Source organism: Spermophilus citellus (genome assembly GCF_964194105.1).
Source record: "Spermophilus citellus genome assembly, chromosome: 6".
Taxonomy (NCBI): Eukaryota; Metazoa; Chordata; class Mammalia; order Rodentia; family Sciuridae; genus Spermophilus; species Spermophilus citellus.
The window spans coordinates 33448386-33471845 of NC_138187.1; the positions used below are offsets into that span (position 1 = coordinate 33448386).

The 23460-nt window shown below is 45.2% G+C and overlaps 1 protein-coding gene across 3 annotated transcripts in view; it reads left to right on the forward strand.

The window, feature by feature from the left end:
- Positions 1-23460, forward strand: part of BAIAP2L1 (BAR/IMD domain containing adaptor protein 2 like 1) — an 89795-nt gene that overhangs the window by 30126 nt on the left and 36209 nt on the right. The window lies entirely within an intron of this gene.

The following is a 23460-nucleotide window of genomic DNA, read 5'->3' on the forward strand; positions in this document are numbered from 1 at the left end:
GTTTCTATTTACAGAGCCACTTGGCTGTTGCCATTGCCGCCAAGAAAGGTCCGTTTTTTTACAGCCCTGAACGCCGCCCTCATTTTCAAAACTGTGAGTGTGTTTTATTGTATGAGGGGTAAGATTTCAGCCTCAGAGTGTTTGGAAACATTCAGAAAACCAGAAGGAAAGGACAGGAAAGAGGGGTCTGTGGGTTTGAAGAAGTGTCTGGAATGTGGGGAGGAAAAGCAGAGGAGCGCAGGGTCCCAAAGTCAGCCCAGCCCAGTGGCGGCGTGTCCTGAGGGCCTTCAAGGTGGTTGCGAAACCCTGACCATCAATGGCCAGGATGGAGTGGGGCCAGCTGGCGAAGTCCGTCTGGGCTCACGATTTCTGGCGCTTCCTTAAGCTGTAGGTGCACAGGTGAGCTGCAGCCAGTGTGATGGTGCCTCATGCAGCTGTCCACGGTGGCTGGACCCTAGCTTGAGCGCTCTGGGGACTGACCTGGGGCACCACTCCAGCACCCGCAGCTAACAACACACAGACGCAAAACCCAGGACGTTTGGGGGAGTAGGTAGGATGATTGTAAGGTTCCAGACAGGGTAAAATTAATAAGAAACGTCCCATTTGTGTCATCAGGGGAAAAAAAACAAGTGTGACCCTTACATTAAAACATATGGCACTCTGACTCACTGCCATTCAGGGTGCCTTTTTAATGTTTTATGGGTCCTGCCACTGTTTAAGACTTCGGCTCCACACCTTGCTTTATCCAGCTGTGAATCAACTATTTCCACAGCAACAGTGTTGTTATAAACACGGCTTGAAACTCCAGTTTCAGTAAGGAAAATATGTTTTGATGGTGAAGTTTCTTTCATGTGGATGTGTGTCTTATTCGGAAGGAATGGAAATAACTTTGTCTTCACGTTTTTTGTTTCAAGATATCCTTTTGTTTATATGCACGGCCTCACAGTTACTAGCTTTCCACGGGGCTACAACAGTTCCAGGATAAAATAGCACCTCAGTACGAGATGATGATTCAGAGGCTGATATTAACTTCTTTTGACTTGCAAGTTTTCATTTCGTTGTGAATGAAATTTTAGACTAAAATACCATCCTGCATCTGTTTAAATTCCCTATATAGAAGAGTAGTGGTAACTAATTAAAAAAAAAAAGTGGCAAAGGTAGACAATATTTTTCTTGTTTTCCAAGAAGATTTTATTGTGTGATTATTCCTGCCTTTCAGTGTTGGTGCTCATAGTTGATTGTAAATCTTATAAACTTTCATTCACTGTGTCTTTTTTTTCATTTTAATAGTGTTCTTTGTTTTATATACCTTTATTTATTGTTCTCTGGTGTCGAGGATTGAACCCAGTGTTTCACACATGCCAGGCACACGCTCTACCACTGAGCTACAGTCCCAGTCCCTCACTGTGTCTTTTGGGTTGAAGTCCACTAGTAAAGCCAGAGCTGCTGCAGAACCATGGCTGATTTCTAGCTGTGGATATTCCCATTTAGACATCCCAGCTGACATTAGTTCACCCATTGCTCTGTGAATAATTTAGGATCCTTTTGCCTAAAAGTAACAAAGTATACAGCCAACAGTGATTTAAGCAACAGCATGCTGCTTGTTCCACATAAGGCCAGGAGTAACAGGTTCCCAGTTAATCTGGGGAACCTAGGTTCCTTATCCTCAGCGTCATGCCCATTTCCTCATTCATGGTACTAAGATGGCTGCCAGTCTGAACATCACCTCTCTTCCCATGTTCTCCAAAAGCAGGAAAGGGGATTTCTTCTCAGATGTACTCTTTTACAAAGGAGGAAACCTTTGCCCAGAAGCCCCAGCACACAACCCCTCGGGTCTCATAGTCCAGTTTGGATCACACACCCACGCCCAGCTCCCAGAAAGCCTTCCCTGGCATGTTAGCCAAGGAATGCCAGGGAGGAGAGGGCACAGCTGTTAGGAGATGGCCTGGTGATGGCCCCACTTCAGGCGTCTGGCATGAAAGGTCTGTTTCAACAGCTTCTGATGGAAGGAAAGGAGCTATACCAGCGTGCCCTCTAGCAGGACCTTGCGCTTCTGAGCTCTGCGTGTGTCTGGCTGGGTGACATTTTTCTCCCACGTGGCTGGGGGGTGCGTTACTTCCTCCAGAAGGCCATGGCGGTCCTTCCTGGTCTGCCCTGTGTGGAAGCAGGAATTCTAGTGCGGAGGCAGCAGGGCGTGGGCAGCTCTGTGTCCTCCGCCCTCGGGCTTTCCCCAAGCCTCCTGGACTTGTCCTCATGAGCGCGCATCTTCCTCACGCCGCCCTCTCCACGGTCCTCCTCGGGTCTTCTTCTGGCTGGGGAGTCTGCAGGGCCAGGTCAGCAGCTACTTTCACTTGTGACCTCCTCGGCTGTATGGTGGACCGATGGGGGGATAGAGAAAATGAGTCATCCGCCCCTCTGCAGCCACCGGCCGCTGCTATGGGTCCCTGCGCTCTGGGACAGCGGTGACCTCACGCAGTGCGCCTGCGGTTGCTGAAGCCGCTTTTTCCTGTGAGTGGCCCCAGCCGGCCTGCGATCCGAGGCAGCAGGAACAGCGGCCAAGTGCTTGCTCTGCGCGGGGCCCAGTATCCTCTGCGGGCAGCGCTGGCCTTCAGTTCTCGCCGCGGTCCTGGGGGTGGAGTGGAGGCAGCTGTGCCGTGGCCTCACAGTGAGGCTCCAGAGCCAGCGGCTCGCCCCACCTGGGTCGTCGGTACTCAGAGTTCTTCACCCCCGAACTCTGGAGCACTTCGCTGAGGCCAGGGGAAGAGGAGAGGCCAGCCAGGAAAGGTCACTGAAGAGGAAGAACATGGGGTCCCAGTGATGGAGGTCTTTTTGAGAAGGAATGACAGGTTGTTTGTTGTTAATGGCAGATTGGGGCCAGCAGGTGTGGTGATTGGCAATGACCAGTGTCCATAGAAATGATCTCACTAGGGTCTTGACCATAAGCACCAGATGTCTGGGGGTCGAGGAGAAGGGAGATTCCAGAGACATCGTCCACACGGAGCTGGGGGTCCACCACCTCATTCCCCCCAGCCCCCCCCCCCAATGAATTTCTCCAGTTTGTGCACAGGTGCAGCATCCCTCTGGGAGGTGATAACATGATGGTCACCAAGTTCTGGGTGTAAGAAATAGCCTGCAGGGGTGACCACCTGGACTCTCTTATCCCCAGCATGTGCTTCCCAGCCAAGCAAGGTGGAGCAAGGCTTGCAGAGGCGGCCACCCTGGACCTGGGCAGGCATCTGTGCACCTGGTGGAGAGCACACCCTGCCCAGGAGCCCAAGGAGGACCCAGGAGTGAGGCCTGGTGAGTTTTACTTTCCCCTTGGACGGCTAGGGAGTGGGCCACCTGGGCCTGCATTGCTGCTGTCAACTGTGGTGCAACCTTGAGCTTTATTAGTGGGCCGGCCAGGCATAAAGGACGATGGCCACAGCCTGAAGACGGATGAGGCAGTGAGCCTGTGGCATCCAGAGTATTAAAGACCAAAGACGCCCCAGTGCTGGTCCACAGGCTCACAATTAGTTGAGAATTTCAAAGCAACAGCAGTTTTTTTTCTCATCAGCATTACTCTCCTCTATAAAGCAGGTGATGTGAATTTGTAAGAATAAGCACTTTTCCTTGATTTTTTTTTTTTAACTGGGGAGGAGCCCAGGGCCTCACACATCCTAGCCAAGTACTCTGCCCCAAGCTGCACCCCCAGCTCTTTCCTTGATTATTCTTGAGACAGCTGTTCAGTTCTCTCAGTTGTATCTTTGTTTTCTGTTTCATGGATCTCTGTCTTTGAGGTCACTCTTATTCTTTTCCTAATTTCTCAAATGGCACACTTACTGTATTAATTTTAAGTATAGCAGTCCTGCTTTTCATTGTAATGAAGATATCTCTGCAAGTGGAAACCACGTTGTCATTCTTGATATTTAATGGAGAAAGTTATTATTTTGTGACCTTTAAAAATGTTTGTCAGAATGTTTAAAATAGTCTTATTTATGAATGTATAGGGAAGTAAAAAATAATAGAACTAATATTTACTTAGCACACTGTAATTTAAATAATTAGAAACATTGCAAATTAAAGTGCTTTTATAGGTAAAAAGTTTATCAAGTAATTTTAATTACACTGCCTTCCCATACAGCTTGGAACGTGGAGTGATCATTTTCTCTTTGCTTTAGCACAGTGTCATACTCTCCTAAATTTGGATTGTTGAGACATAAAGGGAAAAAAATCAACTCAATTTCTACTCTTCTCCAGCGCAAACACTTATATGACCAAACCCTATACACCAAGCAGGCAGTGAACTAGCTGGGGTGTCCTCTCTTTCAATTCAACTCTGTCGTTATCTACCTGGAGTTAGTAACAGACCCCACTGGTTGAGGGCTCAGTCCCCCAACTTCAGAGCCAGTCACAAGTAATAAGTTGTTACCTGTTCTCTGGCCAGGTGGCTGTAAGTTGCAGTTCCCACTACCTCCTCCTGGGTTTGACTCATTTGCTAGAGTGACTCACAGAACCCGGAAACACTTATTACCCATTTATTGTAAAGATACTGTGGAGGTACAGACAGACACACTTAGGGCCAGGTGGGACAGGAAGAGGTGAGGAGCTTCCACGCCCTCCCCAGACGCAGGCACGGCCTGCAGGAACCTCCTTCTGTCCCGCTGCTGGAAGCTCCTGGAGCCCAGTCCTGCTGCATTCTTAGAGAAGTGATTGATGAAATTGTTGCCCTGCCCTAGCAACCAGCCCCTGCCTGAGGGACGCAGGAACCCCTAGCCATCAGTCAGCTCATGGGCACAGGAAAGACACGCAGCTCCAGACGGGGATTCTGGGGACTTTGGGAGCTAAATTTTGGGAAACTGGACAAAGACCAAATATGTGTTTCACAATATCATGATCAGTTCCCACATTTTATCCTTCGTGATTTCAGTGATGGGAAATCTCGTCAGGAGTTCTTTAATGTGAAGGGCATTTTTTCTGGCCTTTTTCCCCCCTGAAACGTCTTCATCCTTTTTATTACAGCCACTTTCTCCTGTTCGGTTGACATTTTGGGGGCGTTGCCTGTCGCTGCACATCCAGCGTCCCTCAGACGGGGGCAATGCCAACATTCTCAGTCAGCATTTCCTCCACCCCCGACATTCAACTAAGAGCTGCCATTTTTCATGCCGTACCGCACTTTCATTTTTTCGGGCAGTTCCTCTTGCAGTTATTTGTCTTTCAAACAGGTCGCCTGGGTGATGACTGGGCCACTTGGCTGTTCGCTGTCCCTAACCATATCACACTGTCTTGATTACTTGGCTACATTGCACGTTGTGGTATCTAGTACTTACATCCTTCAGCTTTGTTCTCATCCAGATTGTCTTGGCTGTTCTAGAATTTTTGCATTTACATATATGTTAGAATCATTTTGTCAATTTCCACTTTAAAAAGTCTCCTGGGATTTTGACTAGGAGTGCATTAACATCTTGATATTGAATCTTCTAATCCATGAAAATGGTATAACCTTTATGTGTGACATTTTAATTTTTCTCTGCACTCTTTTTATATTTTTATTTTATTTTATTTTATTGGGGAAGTCTTACACATTTTTATAAATTCACCTTGGATACTTATGGTGTGTGTGTGTGTGTGTTCTATTGTAAATGCTATTTTTAAATTTCTGTTTTCTGATTGCTGGTCCCATTGAGGTTTTTATTTCAGTGACTGACAGTCATTACTGTAAATTCTCTTTTGTTCTTTTTTGAAATGTGAAAAGTTTTAACATTTATTTTATAACAGCTCACTTGAGGAACAATTTACATATAACTCACCCACTTAAGAGTATACAGTTCAGGCTGGGGATGTAGCTTAGTGGTAGCACACAGGAGGCCCTGGGTTCATCCCAAAGTGAATAAGTGCAGTGAAGTGATCTTAGTATGTTTACAAAGTTGTGCAGGATCGCCACAGTTGACCCAGCCCCGAAGGAAACTTAGCACCTGTTAGCTGTCACTTCCCATTTAACCCTAACCTCTGCCATATTGCAACGGCTTACTTCCTACCTCTGTGAATCTGTTTCTGGTGGGAATTCCATGTAAATGGAGTCACACAATATGTGGTCTTTTATCACTGGTTTCTTTTATTCAGTATAGGGATGTTGAAGTTTATTCATCAGGTAGTATATATCAGTACTTCATTTCTTCCCATGAATGAATAATGAATAATGTTCCATTGTTCAGATTGAATATCCCTAATATGAAAATCCAAAATGTTCCACAATATGAAACTTTATGGGTGCCAGCACGACTTTACAAAGGGAAATTCCTCACCTGACTCATGTGACAGGTCACAGTCAAAATGCAGGCACACTGGAAATACTGTATAAAATTATCTTCAGACTATGTATGTAATGCATATGAAACATAAATGAATTTCATGTTTAGACTTGAGTTCATGCAAATATTAAATCTGAAATCCCAGACACTTCTGGTACCGAGCATTTCTGATAACAGATACACAACCTGTGTAGATCACAGCACATTATGTGTCTACATAGTTACCGGTTAAAGGGCATTTGGGTTGTTTGCACCTTTGGGCTATTAAAAATAATGCTGCTGTGAAAGTTCATGTACAAATTTTGTGTACACGCTTTTCCTTCTCATGGATTTTCTGGCTCCTGTGGTAACTCGAAATTGAACCTTTTGAGTAACTGCCAGACTGTTTTTCAAAGTGATAGTCACTTATATTCCCACCAGTAGTACAAGGTGGTTCCAGTTCCTCCTCATTCTTGCCAACACTTGTTAATCTCTGTGATTTTGCCTTTATTATAGTTTTCCTAGTGAATGTCAAGAATTATTTTGAGCCAGGTATAGTGGAGCACGCCTATAATCCCAACAGCTTGGGAGGCTGAGGCAGGAGGATTGTAAATTCAAAGCCAACCTCAGCAATTTAGCAAGGGCCTAAGCAATTTGGTGAGACCCTGTCTCTAAATAAAATACAAAACAGGGCTGGGGATGTGGCTCAGTGGCCGAATGCCACAAAAAAAAAAAAAAAAAAAAAAAAATCTCACTTTGATTTTTATTCTCATTTTCCTAGTGACTGATGATACCAGACATCTTTTCATGTTCTTATTGGCCATTCACTATTGTCTTTGGAGAATTGCCATCCCTTGGTATGAAGTTCTTGAGGATCTAATCCTGCTGATGCTATTTTGGGCTTCTTTTTATTTCATTTTTTGGTACCGGGGATTTAAGCCCGAAGCACTTTACCACTGAGCCATGTTCCCAGCCCATTTTGTTTTATTTTGAGACAGGGTCTCATTAAGTTGCTGAGGGTCTCACTAACTTGCTTAGGCTAACCTGGGACTGATGCGCTTCCCTCAGCCTCCTAAATCAATGAAGGCTGTAGAAGTTTTGCCATTGAAAGTCACCAAGAAATGAAAAAGAGAAAGGTCAAGTAGTGGGGGTCTTCTCCAATTGCCTGATATATAACATGGTTTACTTCTTACAAAGGGGTAAGATGTAGGAGTGGAGTTATGTAGCTCAGGGCGAAGCCTGTGCTCAGCATGCAGGAGGGCCTGAGTTCAATTCCCAGCACTTAAAAAAAAAAAAAAAAAAAAAAAAGTGATATTTAAAATATGCAAAATTTACAAGTTTCTCTAATTATCAAAACTTAAGAAATAATGACAGATTTAATTTATATATTAATCTTCCAAGTATATATTTCATCCTCTCCAGACCTCATTTCTTGAGAATAAATGTCCTTTATGAATAGAATCTATTCTCTTTCAGAAAATGTGTCATTGCTTTAAACTATATTTGAAAACAATGGAAATATATTGATGATTTAAGAGAAATACCAAACTCTGGTCATTTTTATGCTGAGTGGTCTCAATTCCTCAATAGTAATTAGCATATTTTTTAAATTTTTTTTTTAGTGTTGATGGACCTTTATTTATTTATTAATTTATATGTGGTGCTGACAATCGAACCCAGTGCCTCACCCATGCTAGGCAAGTGCTCTACCATTGAGCCCCAGCCCTTAGCATATGTTTTTAAGGCTTGTTCAGATTCATGTTGCCAAGTATCACGGTTTGTCATTCACACCTTAACTGAAGGGTGAACACAAATGGCCAGGGGCTGGCCAGCACCTGTGTCTGAAGTTTTACTGGCACCCAACCACACCCACTGGCTTGTGTGTTGGCTGTGGCCGTCTTCAGGAGAGGATGTTGAGTGGTTGCAGCTGGGAAGTCTGGTCCACAGGCCTCAACTCTGCAGTCTAGTCATCCTTACCAGGATGGTAGAAGACTTTAGTGTCATGGAATGGCCTGAATATGAGTATCCTGTGAGGGTTTGACATCCTCTTCTCCAAAGAAAAAGCAGCTTTTTACCCGAGTATCCGGGTTTAATAGGCATTGTTAGCAACATGGTCCTGACACCACAGTCAGATAAGACACTCAAGTCCCTGGGGCTGAGGTTGTGGCTCAGTGGTAGAGCACTTGCCTGGCATGTGTGAGGCACAGGGTTCGATTCTCAGCACCACATATAAATAAATAAATAAATATCCATCAGCAACTAATAAAATATTTAAAAAAAAAAAGAAAGAAACTCAAGTCCCTAACCACTGAGCCGTGTTGGGAGGAACAAACAGACTAAAACCGAATCCAGATTTTGGCTTGTAAAATATTTTCATCCACTTTGTTTAATTATTAAACAGTAAAGTCACAGGGCCAAATGTATATGACTCTACAGTTGTTGGTGTGTACCTGTTGTCACACATGTCGGTGTGTGTGGTGCTGGGGATGAAACTCAGGCAAGTGCCCTGCTACTGACCTGCACCCCCGCCCACATGAGTCCTTGTCAGTGCATATCTCAGCTCCCCTGGGCAGCATGCTGACTTAGCAAAGCTTGTTTCAAAAAGGAAGCTGAAATTTAAGCAAACTTCCATTTTTCCCCCTAAACCAAACAGTTTATTTTTTTAAATTTGGAAAATATTGAAAAGGGAAAACAGAAATGGTCAGAGGAAAATGTTTTGGCAAAATATTTGGGGGGGAAAAACTTGAGTTAGTTTTTTCATCCTTAAAGCAGAGAAAACTAAAGGTTATTCTCATTTATTTTTCAAAAAAAGAAAAAAAAAAAAAACAGGCTTTCTTTGGGGACTTTATAAATGTGTTTGATTTCTTACAATTCACCATCACATGAGTTTAGGCTGTTCTTTTGCTCCAGGTTCGCCAGGTGTTCCATTATTTTGAATCACATTTAATTGTTGGGTCAGCTTCCTAAATTGGACCCAGAGCAGATTTTATCTCCTCACCATCAGGAAAATTAGAATATCACAGACTTTTTTTTTTTTTTTTTTGTAATTGATAGGATGTTTATAGGTCTTACAACTTTAAAATATATATTTATTACAGTTTTATTGATACTCAAGTTCCAACCTGGACAGTCTTTGGTCTTAAAAGCAAGAGCAAAACGAATATTTTTCAAAAATGTTTTTAAAAGAATTCATGCCAGAATCAGTGACAGTGCTGCTAAGCCAAAGCGGTTACTATTGTCTAAAATCACTTAATCTTTTGGTTACAGGTTAGGCTGATTTAAAGAGATTAAAGTTCTTCCCACAAACACAGGAAAGAAGCCATCTGGGCTTTATTTTACCTCCTTACCAGTGCCTGCTACATGCTGGGCGCTGTTCTAAGCACCGCACAGATGTTAGCTCCTGAGATCATCAGGACAGCCCTGTGAGATTCACACTATGATTATCATTTCCGTTTTACAGATGTGGAAACTGGGGTTCAAAGAGTAATTGCTGAGGTCATCCAGCTGTTCATGGCTGGTTAATTTGATCCCAGGCAGCCTGCCAGCTATGTGGCCTATTGTGCCAACTTAATTTCCTATATGTTGAAAGATGCCTTTCTGACATTTTTTATTGTATGGCAGACTAGCCTTCCCATCCTAGCTCAGCAAAAGAAAATAGAGACGCATCATATGGTCTAAAACTGACTCACGTGCATGTAAGTCTGTGTTGTGGGTTTTCCTCGGATGTAATCAAGATTGTCTCATTTTTACTTAGGAGCATTTATTTTTTTTTTTAAATCTTTTTTTTTTTTTAATATTTATTTCTTAGTTCTCGGCGGACACAACATCTTTGTTGGTATGTGGTGCTGAGGATCGAACCCGGGCCGCACGCATGCCAGACGAGCGCGCTACCGCTTGAGCCACATCCCCAGCCCCATAGGAGCATTTATAATGTGACCATTTATTCCAACTTTTTAATTGTGCGATTCTAGTCAGAGATTTGGAAAACAGTGCGTTTTTTCCTAGAATCACCCATATGATAAATGCCTTTAGACCTCACAAGTGACTTTTCGTACCTCAACTTTTAAGTGACTGTTGCTCACCCAAAACATCTTTTTCCCCTTTCGGAGCAGGAAGGATCTCAGCTATAAGAATCGTAGTGAAAAATAGGCTTATAATCTCTAAGTGTATACTTATAAGGTCTGTGCTCTGCACGTACCATGTAAGCCTATATATCACATAGGCAGCTTGTTTTAAGTATGTGTAAGTTCCTAAAAATTTTAAAATGTTCTGTGTTATGAATCTCACTTTACTGAAGTTGTTATAAGAAAAGCACTCCTCTCGGGCTGGGGCTGGGGCTCAGCCGTAGAGCGCTCGCCTAGCACATGGGAGGCCCTGGGTTCGATCCTCAGCACCACATAAAAATAAATAAATAAAGGTATTGTGTCCAACTACAACTAAAGAGTACTTAAGGGAAAAAAAAAAAGGAAAGCACTTCTCTCCGCTTTGAACCAACCGTGTACCCATGTGGTACTCTAATTAGTAAAGACCACATCATTCCCTCATTTTCATGATACTTGCCTGTTCCCTAAATCTTTGAATTTTGAGTGTACAATAAAATTATCTCATTTAAACCCAGTTTTCACAATTAGTTAAATTGGTCATCCACTTCTTAAAGAACATCATGTGTCTTCACAACTCTGAGGGGCAGGGCGAGGCACCCTTGTTCTCATGCTGACAGCCACAGGACAGCTGGCCAGGCGGGTTCGTGCAAAGGACCCAAGGGACTCTACCTTAGCCACTGTCACCATCCTCGGTCACCAGAGCTCCTTACATCCTCTTACAAGCGGATGTGGGTTTCTTATTCTGCTCACAGTGCTGTGCTAGACCTGAAATTAAGGATCAAAAAGCACCAAGATGTAACAATAGACAGAGGAGGGAATTTAGAATTCGCCAACAAGAAGTGGCTCTGATTAGATGCACAGGAAACAACACAGGGACAGGCTGAAGGACAGCTAAGTAAAGGGGAGAGGGACATCCCCAAGACAGAAGATGGCTGGAGTCGTGGAGGGAGTGGGGTCTGGCCTCACCAGACACACGCCCCAGCATGCCGTGGAGCCCGACGGGCTGGACAGCTCTGGAGGGGCCTTAGGCCGGTTCCTTGCTAACATGGGCCGGGTACTAAAGTCTTTGGACGCCAGTTATTTGGGAATGAATGTACTTCCTCGGGTACTCTTTCCTCTTCAGGTAACTTAACAAAATTATTAAAAGCAGGGGTGCCCAAAAGCAGGGGTGCCCACAAGCACAGGAAAAGATGCAAATCCTTGTGGTTTACCAGATAACCACTTCACTCCAAGGGAGCAGCTGTCATTAAGACAGACAATAACAGCTTTGTCAAAGGTGTAGGGAAATCGGAAGCCTGTGCATTGCTGATGGGAATGTAAAATGGAGCAACCACTTTGGAAAGCAGCCTTTGGTTCCCTAACATTGAAGCTTAGTTACCATATGACCAGTAGTCCCACCCCTTAGATGCCTACTCAAGAGAAATAAAACCTAGGCCTACACCCAATCTTGAACACACATCATAGCCAAGAGGTGGAAACGGCCCACATGTCCAGCAGCTAATGATCAGAAAAGCAAAATAGGATCCATTCGTATAATGGAATATTATTCAGCAATGAAAAAATGAAGCGCTGATGCATGCCACAACACAGAGGGACCTTGAGAACATGCTGAGTGGAAGGAGCCAAGAGGAAAGGCCTCGTGTGGCCTTAGTCCATGTACACGAAGTATCCAGAGACAGCAAACCCAGAGACAGAAAACAGACTTTGAGGTTTCAAGGGGGATCAGGAAATGAGGACTGGCTGCCTCGTGGGCACAGGGTTTCTCTTGGGGTGAAAATGTCTTCCAACTGGGTGGTAGCGTTGGTTGCGCAACATTGTGAGTGTCACTGTCGATCTTCGTGTGTGTCCCACCACCAGAACAAATGAGTGAGTGTGCCAGTAAAGTCCCCGGTGTGGGGTGTCCTGATTCATTCATACTAAAATAGTAAAATCCACAGAGCTGCTGTAGGAAGTCCAGGGGCCACCGTCACACCTTACCTGCAGCCCCTAGACGAGCAGGTGACAGATGTATCTCAGCCTAAGAAAATTATCTAACTGCAGTTTGTAAGGTGTCAAGTTGGGGTTAAAATTCAATTCACTGATTCTGTGGGTCCTGGAGGGTTTACCATGACCTTGTCAAAAGAGCTCAGGCTTTAGGCTTCTGGGTCCCCCCACCCTTCAATAACTTTGTTCTTTGTTGTGCTGTGCTGAGAGTTGAACTCTGCGTGCTCTTCCACTAAGCTGCATCTCCAGCCCTTTTTATTTTTTGTTTGGAGACAGGGTTCTGCTGAGGTGCTGAGGGTCTTGTTAAGCTGCTGAGGCCTTCCTCGAACTTGTGATCCTCCCATCCCGGCCTCCTGCCTCAGTCTTCCAAGTAGCTGGGATTAGAGGTTGTACCACTGCCCCCAGTTCCTACAGGGCCTCATTTCTTTTCTTTTTTTTTTTTCCTCCTTGTTTGCTTTTTAAAACATTTTTCTTTTTAGATATACGTGACAGTAGAGCGTATTTTGACCTTATACATTTTTTGATTATACGTGATACAGAGTTTCACTGGTCACGTATTCATACATATGAACACAGGGAAGTGATGTCCAGTTCATTCTACTGTCTTTCCTGTTCCCATCCCCCACCCTTCCCTTCATTCCTCATTGTCTAATTCCCCCTCTTACTGTGTGTAAGCAGAGAGAACATTCGGCTTTTGGTTTTGGGGGATTGGTAAAGCCTGGTTCTTAATTGTGAATTTGTCATTTTGTATTCTCTGCCTTAAAAAGGACCTCACAAAAGTTGGATGTCTAGGCAGGAAGCAAATCATAAAAGTAGTCTTTAAAAACTGAAAGATTGGGCATATCAGAGAATGATGTGAATCATCTGCGTATTGTTCCTTAAATCCAGTAGCAGGAAGAAGCAGGAAACCAGAATTTGGTTCAATATTTAAAACAAAAAAGGCCTTGGGCTTGGCCCCTGTGTGAGGCCTGCCCACGGCTGTGCTGGCAACAGTGTTTCAGAAATGGTTCTGGGACTGGGGAAGATGTCCTGGTGGAGGAGGTACCAAGGCCGGGTGACAGCAGTTATCAGAACCTTGCCCAGCTCAGTGATAAGTTTTAGAGAGGCCCGGATGTGAGGAGTAAGATAGTCTAAGGATGTTGATTGACTGTGTCCATGTGTCAGATTCAGGGATTGGCTCTGATCCTAGGGATCCATTTTCTCTAGGCTTCTTGAATCCAGGGTCACCATTTCCAGTGTTGGTGAGACCTGAACCCCAGCTTCAAGATAACCCCAACACAGTAAGGGGCATGTGAGGGGCACATGCATAGTGTATAGGACCAACACAAGAGTAAAATGTGCAGAAGTGACAGGAGATCACCAGGAGGGTGGTCCCACCTATGGCGGAGGTACCAAAGGGGCCAGGGAACCAACCACCTCAGGGGATGTTGGACATCCCAGCGTTGGGGGGGGGGTGCAAGTTCAAGGGCAGCCTCAGCAACATAGGCCCCCATCTCAAAACAAAAACTAAAAAGGGCTGGGGCGTTGTAAAGTGGTAAAGCACCCTGGGTTCACTCCCCGGTACCCCAAAACCTCAAAGGCCAAGTGGGAGATGGTGGGGGGGTTTCTTTCACTTTTCTCTCTTACTGGCCCTGAGGATTGAACCCAGGGCATAACACTGGGCAGGCAGAGCTATGTCCCCTGCGGGCAGATGGGGCAGGCTCATCTCTGCTTGCTAGGTAAATCCTGAGGTTTGTCGGGATCACAGAAGACGGTGAGCAGAGGAAAGGAGAGCCTGGTCACTCTGTGTGCCAGGCTGCAGTTTCCACGTTTGTAGGTTTCATTTCAAATTGAAGTAAGAATTAGTATTAGAAATAAAAGGTTTTGAGCTATTAAAAGCTGACTAATATTTTAGGATCATGGGGTTCAAAGATAAAAGACAAATTAGCAGGTGACTGAAGAGGCACAGTAAGCGACAGGCTCTTCCCCGTGAGGAGCTGGACTTTCAGATTCCAGTGTCCACTTCTGTAACTGCAGGGCCCTGAAGCTGGCATGTGACCGAGAAGCAGGCTGGTGGAGGCTTTCATCTTTGTAACAATGGACTTGTGACAAACTCCCATCCCCCCTCTCTTCTTTAGTGTCCCTGATGAAGTATTTTAATCTTACCCTCTTTTCCTCTCTGCCCAACCCTGCCCAGTTTCCCACTTGATGTTTATAGCTCACGAGTTCTCTGGGAAGTCGAGACACTTTCACTTTATAATAAGAATTAAAATGTACTTTAAAAAAAGTCAGACCTTTATTGAAAAATGAACCTAATAAACATCAAGCTCGGTTTTTTAAAAAATATTTATTTTTTAGTTACAGATGGATCTTTATTTTTATGCGGTGCTGAGGATCGAACCCAGTGCCTCCCGCATGCTAGGCAAGCGCTCTACCTCTGAGCCACAACCGAACCCCCTCAAGCTCAGATTTTATCTTTATTATTTTAAAAATGTCTACTACACTGTTGTTGTTTAAAGTACTATAGATTGAGCCAAGGGCTACATCCCCAGCCCTTTATGGTTTTTTGTTTGTTTTTTTGAGATAGCATCTCTTTAAGTGGCCAAGGCTGGCCTTGACCTGGGATCCTCCTGCCTCAGCCTCTTGAGCCTGTGGGGTTACAGGTGTGCTCCGTGATGCCCACTGGTTTGTAAATGGAACATTCTACTGTTGAATTGACTACCCCTTAAACTCATCTTTTTTTTTTAATATCTTGTTTTATTTTATTTTATGGTGCTGAGGCTCGAACCCAGCGCTCCATCAGTTTTGATGACTATTTTCACCCTAAATTTCTCTCTGTTGACACTGACACGAGCACAGCCTTATTCCAGGGAAAAAGATGAATGTTACCACATTCTCTGTACTCGCATGGAGGACAGAGTTTGGTTTTTGTTGCTCTTTGGGAGAAAGTTGTTCTTTAATTGAGAGGGGAATCACTCTGTGGTATTCCAAAAGGCACATAAAACCAAATACCAGTGATCAAGGGATTCCGTAGTTTTTCTTGCCTAGTTAAACCACATTTAAGTGAGCATCTACTGCCTGGTAGGCATTGTTCTAGTCACTGGGGGCAGCAGTGAAGCCCAAGTCCCTGCTCTCAGGAACTGACTTTCTAGTGGGTGGTAAAGACAAGTTTAATTAACAGGTAATGATAAGGTGAGGGACAGGGTGGAGCTGATTCAGGTAGGGTGACCTGGGACAGGCACTGGGGGAGCTCATCAGGCAGGACCTTCCCATGGAGGCCAACCAGTGCAAAGGCCCAGAGACCTTAGTGGGCTTGGGCTCTGCCCCTGGGGAAGCCCATCTGGTTAAGGTGCAGTTAAGGGTGGGGAGTGGAGGGGAGGAAGCCTGGAGGCCAGAAGACTAGGCAGGCTAGGTCTCTGGGGCCTGGGAGTCACTGGGAGACTCTTGCCTTTCTACCTGAGGAAGGCAGTTCTCTGTCTCACGGGTGACTACAGGGTGCAGGGTGGCGCTGGGCCCTGGAGAGGCCTCCTCCGCCCATGGGCCCTCTCTGCACAGCCCTGAGCAGCGGGCAGGTGGGCAGGTGAGCAGGGCTGCCACATCTCCTGCATGAGTTACGCAGCAGGCACGGAGACGTCCCTCCCCCAACTTGACCCACTTAGGTGTTAAAAGGCTTTTCCAGGCCTCCCGTGGAGAGTGGAGACAAAGAGGGTGACTGGGAGGCTGTTGCCCCAGCCAGGTGAGAAAGGTGATGGCCCTGACAGGACGGAGGTGACAGGTGTGCTGGCTTCTCTCAGGTAGGGGAAAGTCTGGTGCATGGTCTCCCAGCTGGAAATGCGAGGGGAGGCCTGTGTGGGCGTGTAGTTCCCTACCCCACCCCTGTGAACAGGAGCGGCCCCTGACCTCGGCCACACTGATACCCAACACGAGCACCCTGGCTTCCCCAGTCGGATCCGGACGCTCCTTAGGATCAGGGTGCGCCCGACCCAGGGTCTTCTCATTCTATTCTCACAAGCTCCTAGGAGGGGGCAGTTCTCTGTCTCACGGGTGACTACAGGGTGCAGGGTGGCGCTGGGCCCTGGAGAGGCCTCCTCCGCCCACGGGCCCTCTCTGCACAGCCCTGAGCAGCGGGCAGGTGGGCAGGTGAGCAGGGCTGCCACATCTCCTGCATGAGTTACGCAGCAGGCATGGAGATGTCCCTCCCCCAACTAAACCATATTTGATTGGTTTCAAAAGTTTAGGTGCCCAGAACTGGTAGCCACTGACCACTCTGTTGTGTGTCAGGGCCTCTCTGTGTGTCTGGGCTGTGACCCGGTGCCAGGGCCTGTCTTGGGGAGTCAGTCCACCACTTTAGTTGAGCCTCCTGCATGATCCATGCACTCTGAGCTGAAACTGCTTCCAAGACCAGGCCGGCCCTTGGCTCCTGCGGGCCTGTGCCTGGTGCTGGCCAGCCCTCCCGAGGTGGCCGGCTCATTTCTAAATAGTGCTAATAATTAGAAAGTTCTGGCTGGTGTGGGGGAGACCATTCCCTCCTTAGGTGCCAGTGGAGCAAATCTCTTTCTTTACATAGTTGACCAATGACACCTGCCCAGTCTCCGTCCTGGCCCTGCTGCCTTTGCTGTTTGGGTCACCTTGGGAAGACCATCACATGCCTCTCCAGACCTCATTGTCCTGCTCTGTAAAATGGGGGTATCCACAGAACCTCCCTCGGAAGGCTGTGGGGTCGGGGTGTGACCGTCTCTCTAAGGTAGTCACCATGGTGCATTGCAGAAGAAAGGATTTGCGCAGCCCTAGTTCAGTGCTCTTTGCTGTCATTGCCTGAAGATGGCAGGTGGGTTGACATTGGCACTGTGAGGGGGTGGACCTACCCTTTCTTAGTCTGCCTCAGTCGTCACTGGGGAGTTTCAGATCCAGAAAAAACAGGTTCCAGCTTTTGCAGAATCTCTCACATTCACATCGTATGGGACCACTCAACCTCTATCCGGGTTGCAGTTGCAGATCAAAGGAAGAAATGGCCACCTGAAACTTGGGATCAGGGGCTCTGTTTTACTTTTGTGTTTTTAATCTTTTTCAGCTAGAACTGGTTGCTTTAAGACAAAACGACAAAGAAACCTTAGTTCTTTGGAAAATAATTCTTAAAATTTTTAAGATGGTCACAGTAATATTCAACAGAAACTTTTTAAAACTTTTGTATTCATTTTGATAACATGACAGTAGAATGTATTTGATATATCATACATACATGGAGTATTACCTCTCATTTTTGTGATTGTCCATGATGTGGAGTTTCACTGGTGGTGTATTCATATATGAACACAGGAAAGTGACGTCCGATTCATTCTACTGTCTTTCCCATTCCCAACCCCTATCCCTTCCTCCAACTCCACCCTGTCCAATCCAGTGAACCTCCATTCCCAGCACCCTGGCCTATAGTGAGTCAGCATCAACAGATCAGAACATTCAGCCTTTGGTTTGGGGGGATTGGCTTATTTCACTTAGCATGATAGTCTCTGGTTCCATCCATTTATCCACAAATGCCATAATTTCATTCTTCTTTAAGGCTGAATGATATTCCACTGTGTATATGTACCACATTTTCTTTATCCATTCATCTGCTGAAGAGCACCTAGGTTGGTTCCATAGCTTAGCTTTTGTGAACTGAGCTGCTATAAACATGCACGTCACGTAGTATGCTGATTTTAAGTTCTTTGGATATAGACCAAGGAGTGGGATGACTGGGTCAAATGGTGGTTCCATTCCAAGTTTTCTAAGGAATCTCCATACTGCTTTCCACAGTGGTTGCACCAGTTTGCAGCCCCACCAGCAACATATGAGTGTGCCTTTTTCCCCACATCCTCTCCAACATTTATTGTTACTTGTATTCTTGATTTTGTTGTTGTTGTTTTGGTACCAGGGATTGAACTCAGGGCCACATCCCCAGCCCTGTTTTGTATTTTATTTAGAGACAGGGTCTCACGGAGTTGCTTGATGAGTTGCTTAAAGCCTTGCTGAGTTGCCGAGGCTGGCTTTGAACTCGTGATCATCCTGCCTCAGCCCCCCAGCTGCTGGGATTACAGGCTTGCACCACCATACCCAGATTGCTGAATTCATTTGTGAGTTCTAAAAATTTGGGGAGTCTTCTAAATATAGAATTTCATCTGCAAATAGGGATAGTTTGAGTTCTTATTTTCCTATTTGTATCCCTATAATTTTTTTCTTCTGTCTAATTGCTCTGGCTAGAGTTTCGAGGACTATGTTGAATCAAAGTGGTGAAAGAGGGCATCCCTGCCTTGTTCCAGTTTTTAAAGGGAATGCTGTGAAACTGTATGCTAGCAGCACTCTGCCACAGAGGTACATCACTGGCCTATAGACCTAGCATTGTTTCAGTCTTGAATGAAAATACCTACAGTTAATTAGTTATATCCTAGGAAATAAGTGGTTGTCAGCTTGTCCTTATTAATACCACCTGTCCTCACTTTTGTTAGCATCACAATGGTTGTATTTTTTTGCATTAATCTTCTAATCAGTGAAGAAGGAAGATGAATAATTAATGTTAATTTTCCTCATTTGATAAAGTAACTTGTAGAAAACTTGTAATCTTTTAATATTGTGTTTTACATTCAGATCTAAAGAAAACAAGTACCTGTAATCTGTAATGGATGTAAAATTGATAAATTATTTCTTGTGGTATATAGTTGATACTCTTGATTAAACTAACATTGTCCTTTTAGCTAAAATTAAAATAGTACATTAAATTCCAACTTAGGCACCAGATGCAGTGGTACACACCTGAAGTCCAAGCTACATGGGAGGCTGAGGCAAGAGGATCACAAGTTTGAGGCCAGCCTCAGGAATTTGGCAAGGAAGGCCTTGTCTTGGGAGGGGGAGGTAGCTTAGGGATTGAGCACAATCAGGGTTCAGTTCTTAATACTGGTGGGGGGGGGATCTAAGTTGGGGAAATACTTATTTATTGCAAGCTGGTGTTTTGTTTAACTCCACAGTACTTGTGCCCAGCAGATAGACTGACTGCTTTAATTGGTAACCAAAAGTCAAGTGGGAAATAAACATTTAATTTGCTTTCAGAATCAACTTATTAGCCCTAAAGATAGAATTGTTACCCTATGTCTCCCTACTCCTCCTAATAATGCAAACTTGCTTCTAATTTTCAGAGAAGACATCTCTACTAGGCACTACCATTGGATCCCCAGTAGTCGATTCATTTCCTGTTGCATTTTTTCTGTCTGGAACGTTTTGGTTTTGTTTTTGGTACTGGGAATTGAACTTAACCACTGAGCCACATCCCCAGGCCTTTTGAGACATGCTCTCACTAAGTTCTGAGGCTGGCTTTGAACTTGCAATCTTCCTGCCTCAGCCTCCCGAGCTGCTGGGATTACAGGCCTGTGCCACTACGCCTGGCTTTCTAGAATGTTTTCTTTGGGGGTTGTGGGTACTAGATATTGACCCAGGAGTGCTTAACCACTAAGCCACATCCCCAATCCTTTTTATTTTTTATTTTGAGACAGGGTCTCGATAAATTGCTGGGCTTGACCTCAAATTTAATGATCCTCAGCCTCCTCTCCAGTCGCTGGGATTACATGCATTTGCCACCACGCCTGTCTAGAATGTTCTCTAATGGGAGTTCCCAGTGAGATTTGAGTTCCACTTCAAGGGTAATAGTAATGTTTTAGATTTTTAAAGATTTTTTTATGTGTAAGTTTATAATTAATTGTTTTCCAATCACCTGGGGATTGTTCTTCCTTCAAACCTTAAAAGTCATCTCTTTTTCAAAAAGGAAAGCAGTCATCTAATATTGCTCTTTCTTATTATTGCCCTTTTTTATTTTATTGTCAGTCTTGGAAATCGAGCGTTTTATTCTGACTTTCTCCTTTCTCCCTCATCTCTCCCTTTTTTTTCCCCACCTTTTGCCAGAAACCAGGAAGCTGGAGGGGACGTAGCACTGAGCCCACGCCTTGATCTTGGCGCTCTGCGCTTGCCGGGAAGTGAACCCGCAGGACCTGGTGCCAGGCATCTGGGAGGGTCTGGCGCTGGAAAAAGGAAAACTTTGTGAACAGAAATGTTTGTTGTCATTCCCTTCCCACGTCTTGCTTGTGGCTCAGGATCCTCTGAGACTGGACCTTGGTGTCACTAAACCCCAGTGACAGGAAGTGAAAACTGCCAGGCATATGCCCCTGGTAACTCCAAGATGGGAGACGGAGCCCACGTGGGGACAGCTCCTGCCCCGCAGGGGCTCAAGGTCCAGCGCTGGGACAACAGAGGCCCCTCTGTACCAGAAACAGTCGTCTCAGTGAGGACGAGGGGTTCAGGTCCCTCAGGCTCATTTTTCCCCAGGAATCCCTGTAGAGAGTGTGTAGAGCAGGGGACTCGGGTTCTAAGGGCCCTTTGGCTGGCTCTTCCGCCGCCGCAGCACTTGTTTCCACACGTTGTCACCTAAGTGGCCCTGCCTTCATCTGCGCAACAGATTGACCTGTCTGTGACACTCTAAAGCCCTGTTCGAGGCCTCGTGAGCCCTGGGACACACTGTCCAGAGAATCCAGACCAGTCTCTGTCCAGAACCACAGGCAACTGTGTTTTCCCTGAGCAGAGCTCTGGTTCCCAGTTACTGATAGTTCTAGTGATGTCTGCTCTTGTATTTTATTTTAATTAATAGCCTGGTTTTTAGGGGGCTGGGGATGTGGCTCAAGCGGTAGCGCGCTCGCCTGGCATGCGTGTGGCCCGGGTTCGATCCTCAGCACCACATACAAAGATGTTGTGTCCGCCGAAAACTAAGAAATAAATAAATAAATAATTCTCTCTCTCTCTCTCTCTCTCTCTAAAAAAAAATAGCCTGGTTTTTAGAGCAATTTCAGGTTTACATAAAAATAAGCAGGCTTGTTATTGTTCCCATATGCTGCCCTCTTCCCCAGTTTCCCCTATTTTTAACATCTTGCATTGTTGTGGTTCATTGGTTACAAATGATGAGCTAGTATTGCTACTACTACATCATCTCCTCGTCATCCTCGTCGTCGTCGTCATCATCATCATCTTGGTACTGGAATTGAACCCAGGAGCATTTAACCACTGAGCTACATCCCCAGCTCTTTTTTATTTTTTATTCTAAAACAGCGGTCTCACTAAGTTGCTGAGAGGCTGGCCTCAAACTTTCAACCCTCCTGCCTCAGTCTCCTGAGTTGCTGGGACTACAGGCATGTGCCACCACATCCAGTGATACATTATTATTAACAAAATCCTTAGTACATTAGGCTTCACTCTTGGTGTTTTGGCAAATGTATGACACATTTCTTACCCCACCTCTCCAAACCCCAGGCAGCCACTGATCTTTTCACTGTCTCCATAGTATTTCTTTCCCAGAATGTCATATAGCGGGAAGCACACAGTATGCAGGTTTTACAGGTGCTACTTATACTAAGGTTCCTTCTTGTCTTTTTGTAGCTTAATAGCTTCTTTCTTTTCTTTAACCTCTGCATACTATTCCATTATATGGTTGAATCACATTTCGCTTCTCCGTGTACCTTCTGAAGGCCTTCTTGGTCACCTCCAGGTTTGGGCAGTATGAATAAAGTTGTTATGAACCTCATGCACAGGTTCAAGGTTTTTGAACATTTGGGTGAATACTACGAGTGCAGTTGCTGGATTGTACAGGAGGACCATGTCGACCATCATGAGACACTGCCCGCCACCCTCCAAAGTAGCCCCACTATTTTGCATTTGCCCGGCCGTGAGTGAGTGATCCTGCTGTACATATCCTCACCTGCATTTGGGGTTGTCGATTTGATGGTCCTCCACTCTGATAGCTGAGCAGTGGGATTTTCATTGTTTCAGTTTGCAATCCCCTGGTGACGGGACCTTGAGCACCTTTCTCATGCTTGCTTGCCTGCTGTGTCTCTTGGTGGAGAGGTGTCTACTCCGATCTGTTGCCCAGGTTTTAATGGTGGTGTTGGTTTTCTCATTGTTCACTATGAGGAGTTCTTGTATCAGGTATGTGTATTAAAAATATTTTCTCCATTCTGTGGCTTGCCTTTTAATTCTCTTAACAGTGTCTTTTGCTCATTTGCAGAGCTAAAAGTTTTGTTGTTGATGTTGTTTTGTTGTTGTTGTTTTAAATGAAGCCTAAAGTGTGCTCTTTTTCTTTATTTTTTTTAAAGAGAGTGAGAGAGAGAGAGAGAGAGAGAGAGAGAATTTTCAATATTTATTTCTAGTTCTCGGCAGACACAACATCTTTGTTGGTATGTGGTGCTGAGGATCGAACCCGGGCCGCACGCATGCCAGGCGAGCGCGCTACCGCTTGAGCCACATCCCCAGCCCCTCTTTTTCTTTAATCAGTTATGCTTTCAGTGTTGTGTCTAAGCACTCATCACCAAACCTAAGGCCATATAGGTTTTCTCCAGTGTTATCTTCCAGAACTTTATGGTTTTGAATCTTAAGTCCGTGTTCCAACTTTTGTGTAAGGTGTAAGGTAAACATCTAAATTCTTCTTTTTTCTTTCTTTTTTTGGCAAATGAATATTGAGGTGTTTGGCACAATTTTTTGAAAGAACCATCCTTTCTGCACTGAAATGACTTTACTCCATTATCAAGGTTCAGTTAAGGATTGTCGGCAGCGGCAGCGGCGGCGGCGGGTTCTCCAGAGACAGAAAACCAACAGGCTGGGTAACAGGAGGTCCATCGTGGGAACTGGCTTCCACAATTGGGGGGCTGTCTGCAAGCTGCAGCACCAGAAAAGCTGATGGCATAATGCAGTCTCGGGTTCAAAAGCCTGAGAATCAAGGGCAGGAGGAGATAGATGTCCTGCCTCAGGAAAAAAGAGGCTTCCTCCTCCTCTTCCTCCTTGTTCTTTCCGGGAAAACCCTCAATGGATTGGGTGATGCCAGCCCAGATTGGGGAAGGCAGACTGTCTTTCCTCAGCCCACGGATTCAAATGCTGATCTTTTCCTGAAACACCCTCCTGCTCACACCCAGAAACACTGTTTTGTCAGCTCCCTGGGTATCCCGTAACCAGTCAAGTTGACATAAATGAACCATCACACCTGAATTGCATTCGTCTATTTCTGGACTCTGTCTTGTTCCATTGATCTGTGTTTCTATTCTTTTACCAGTGACTGTACTGGTTAT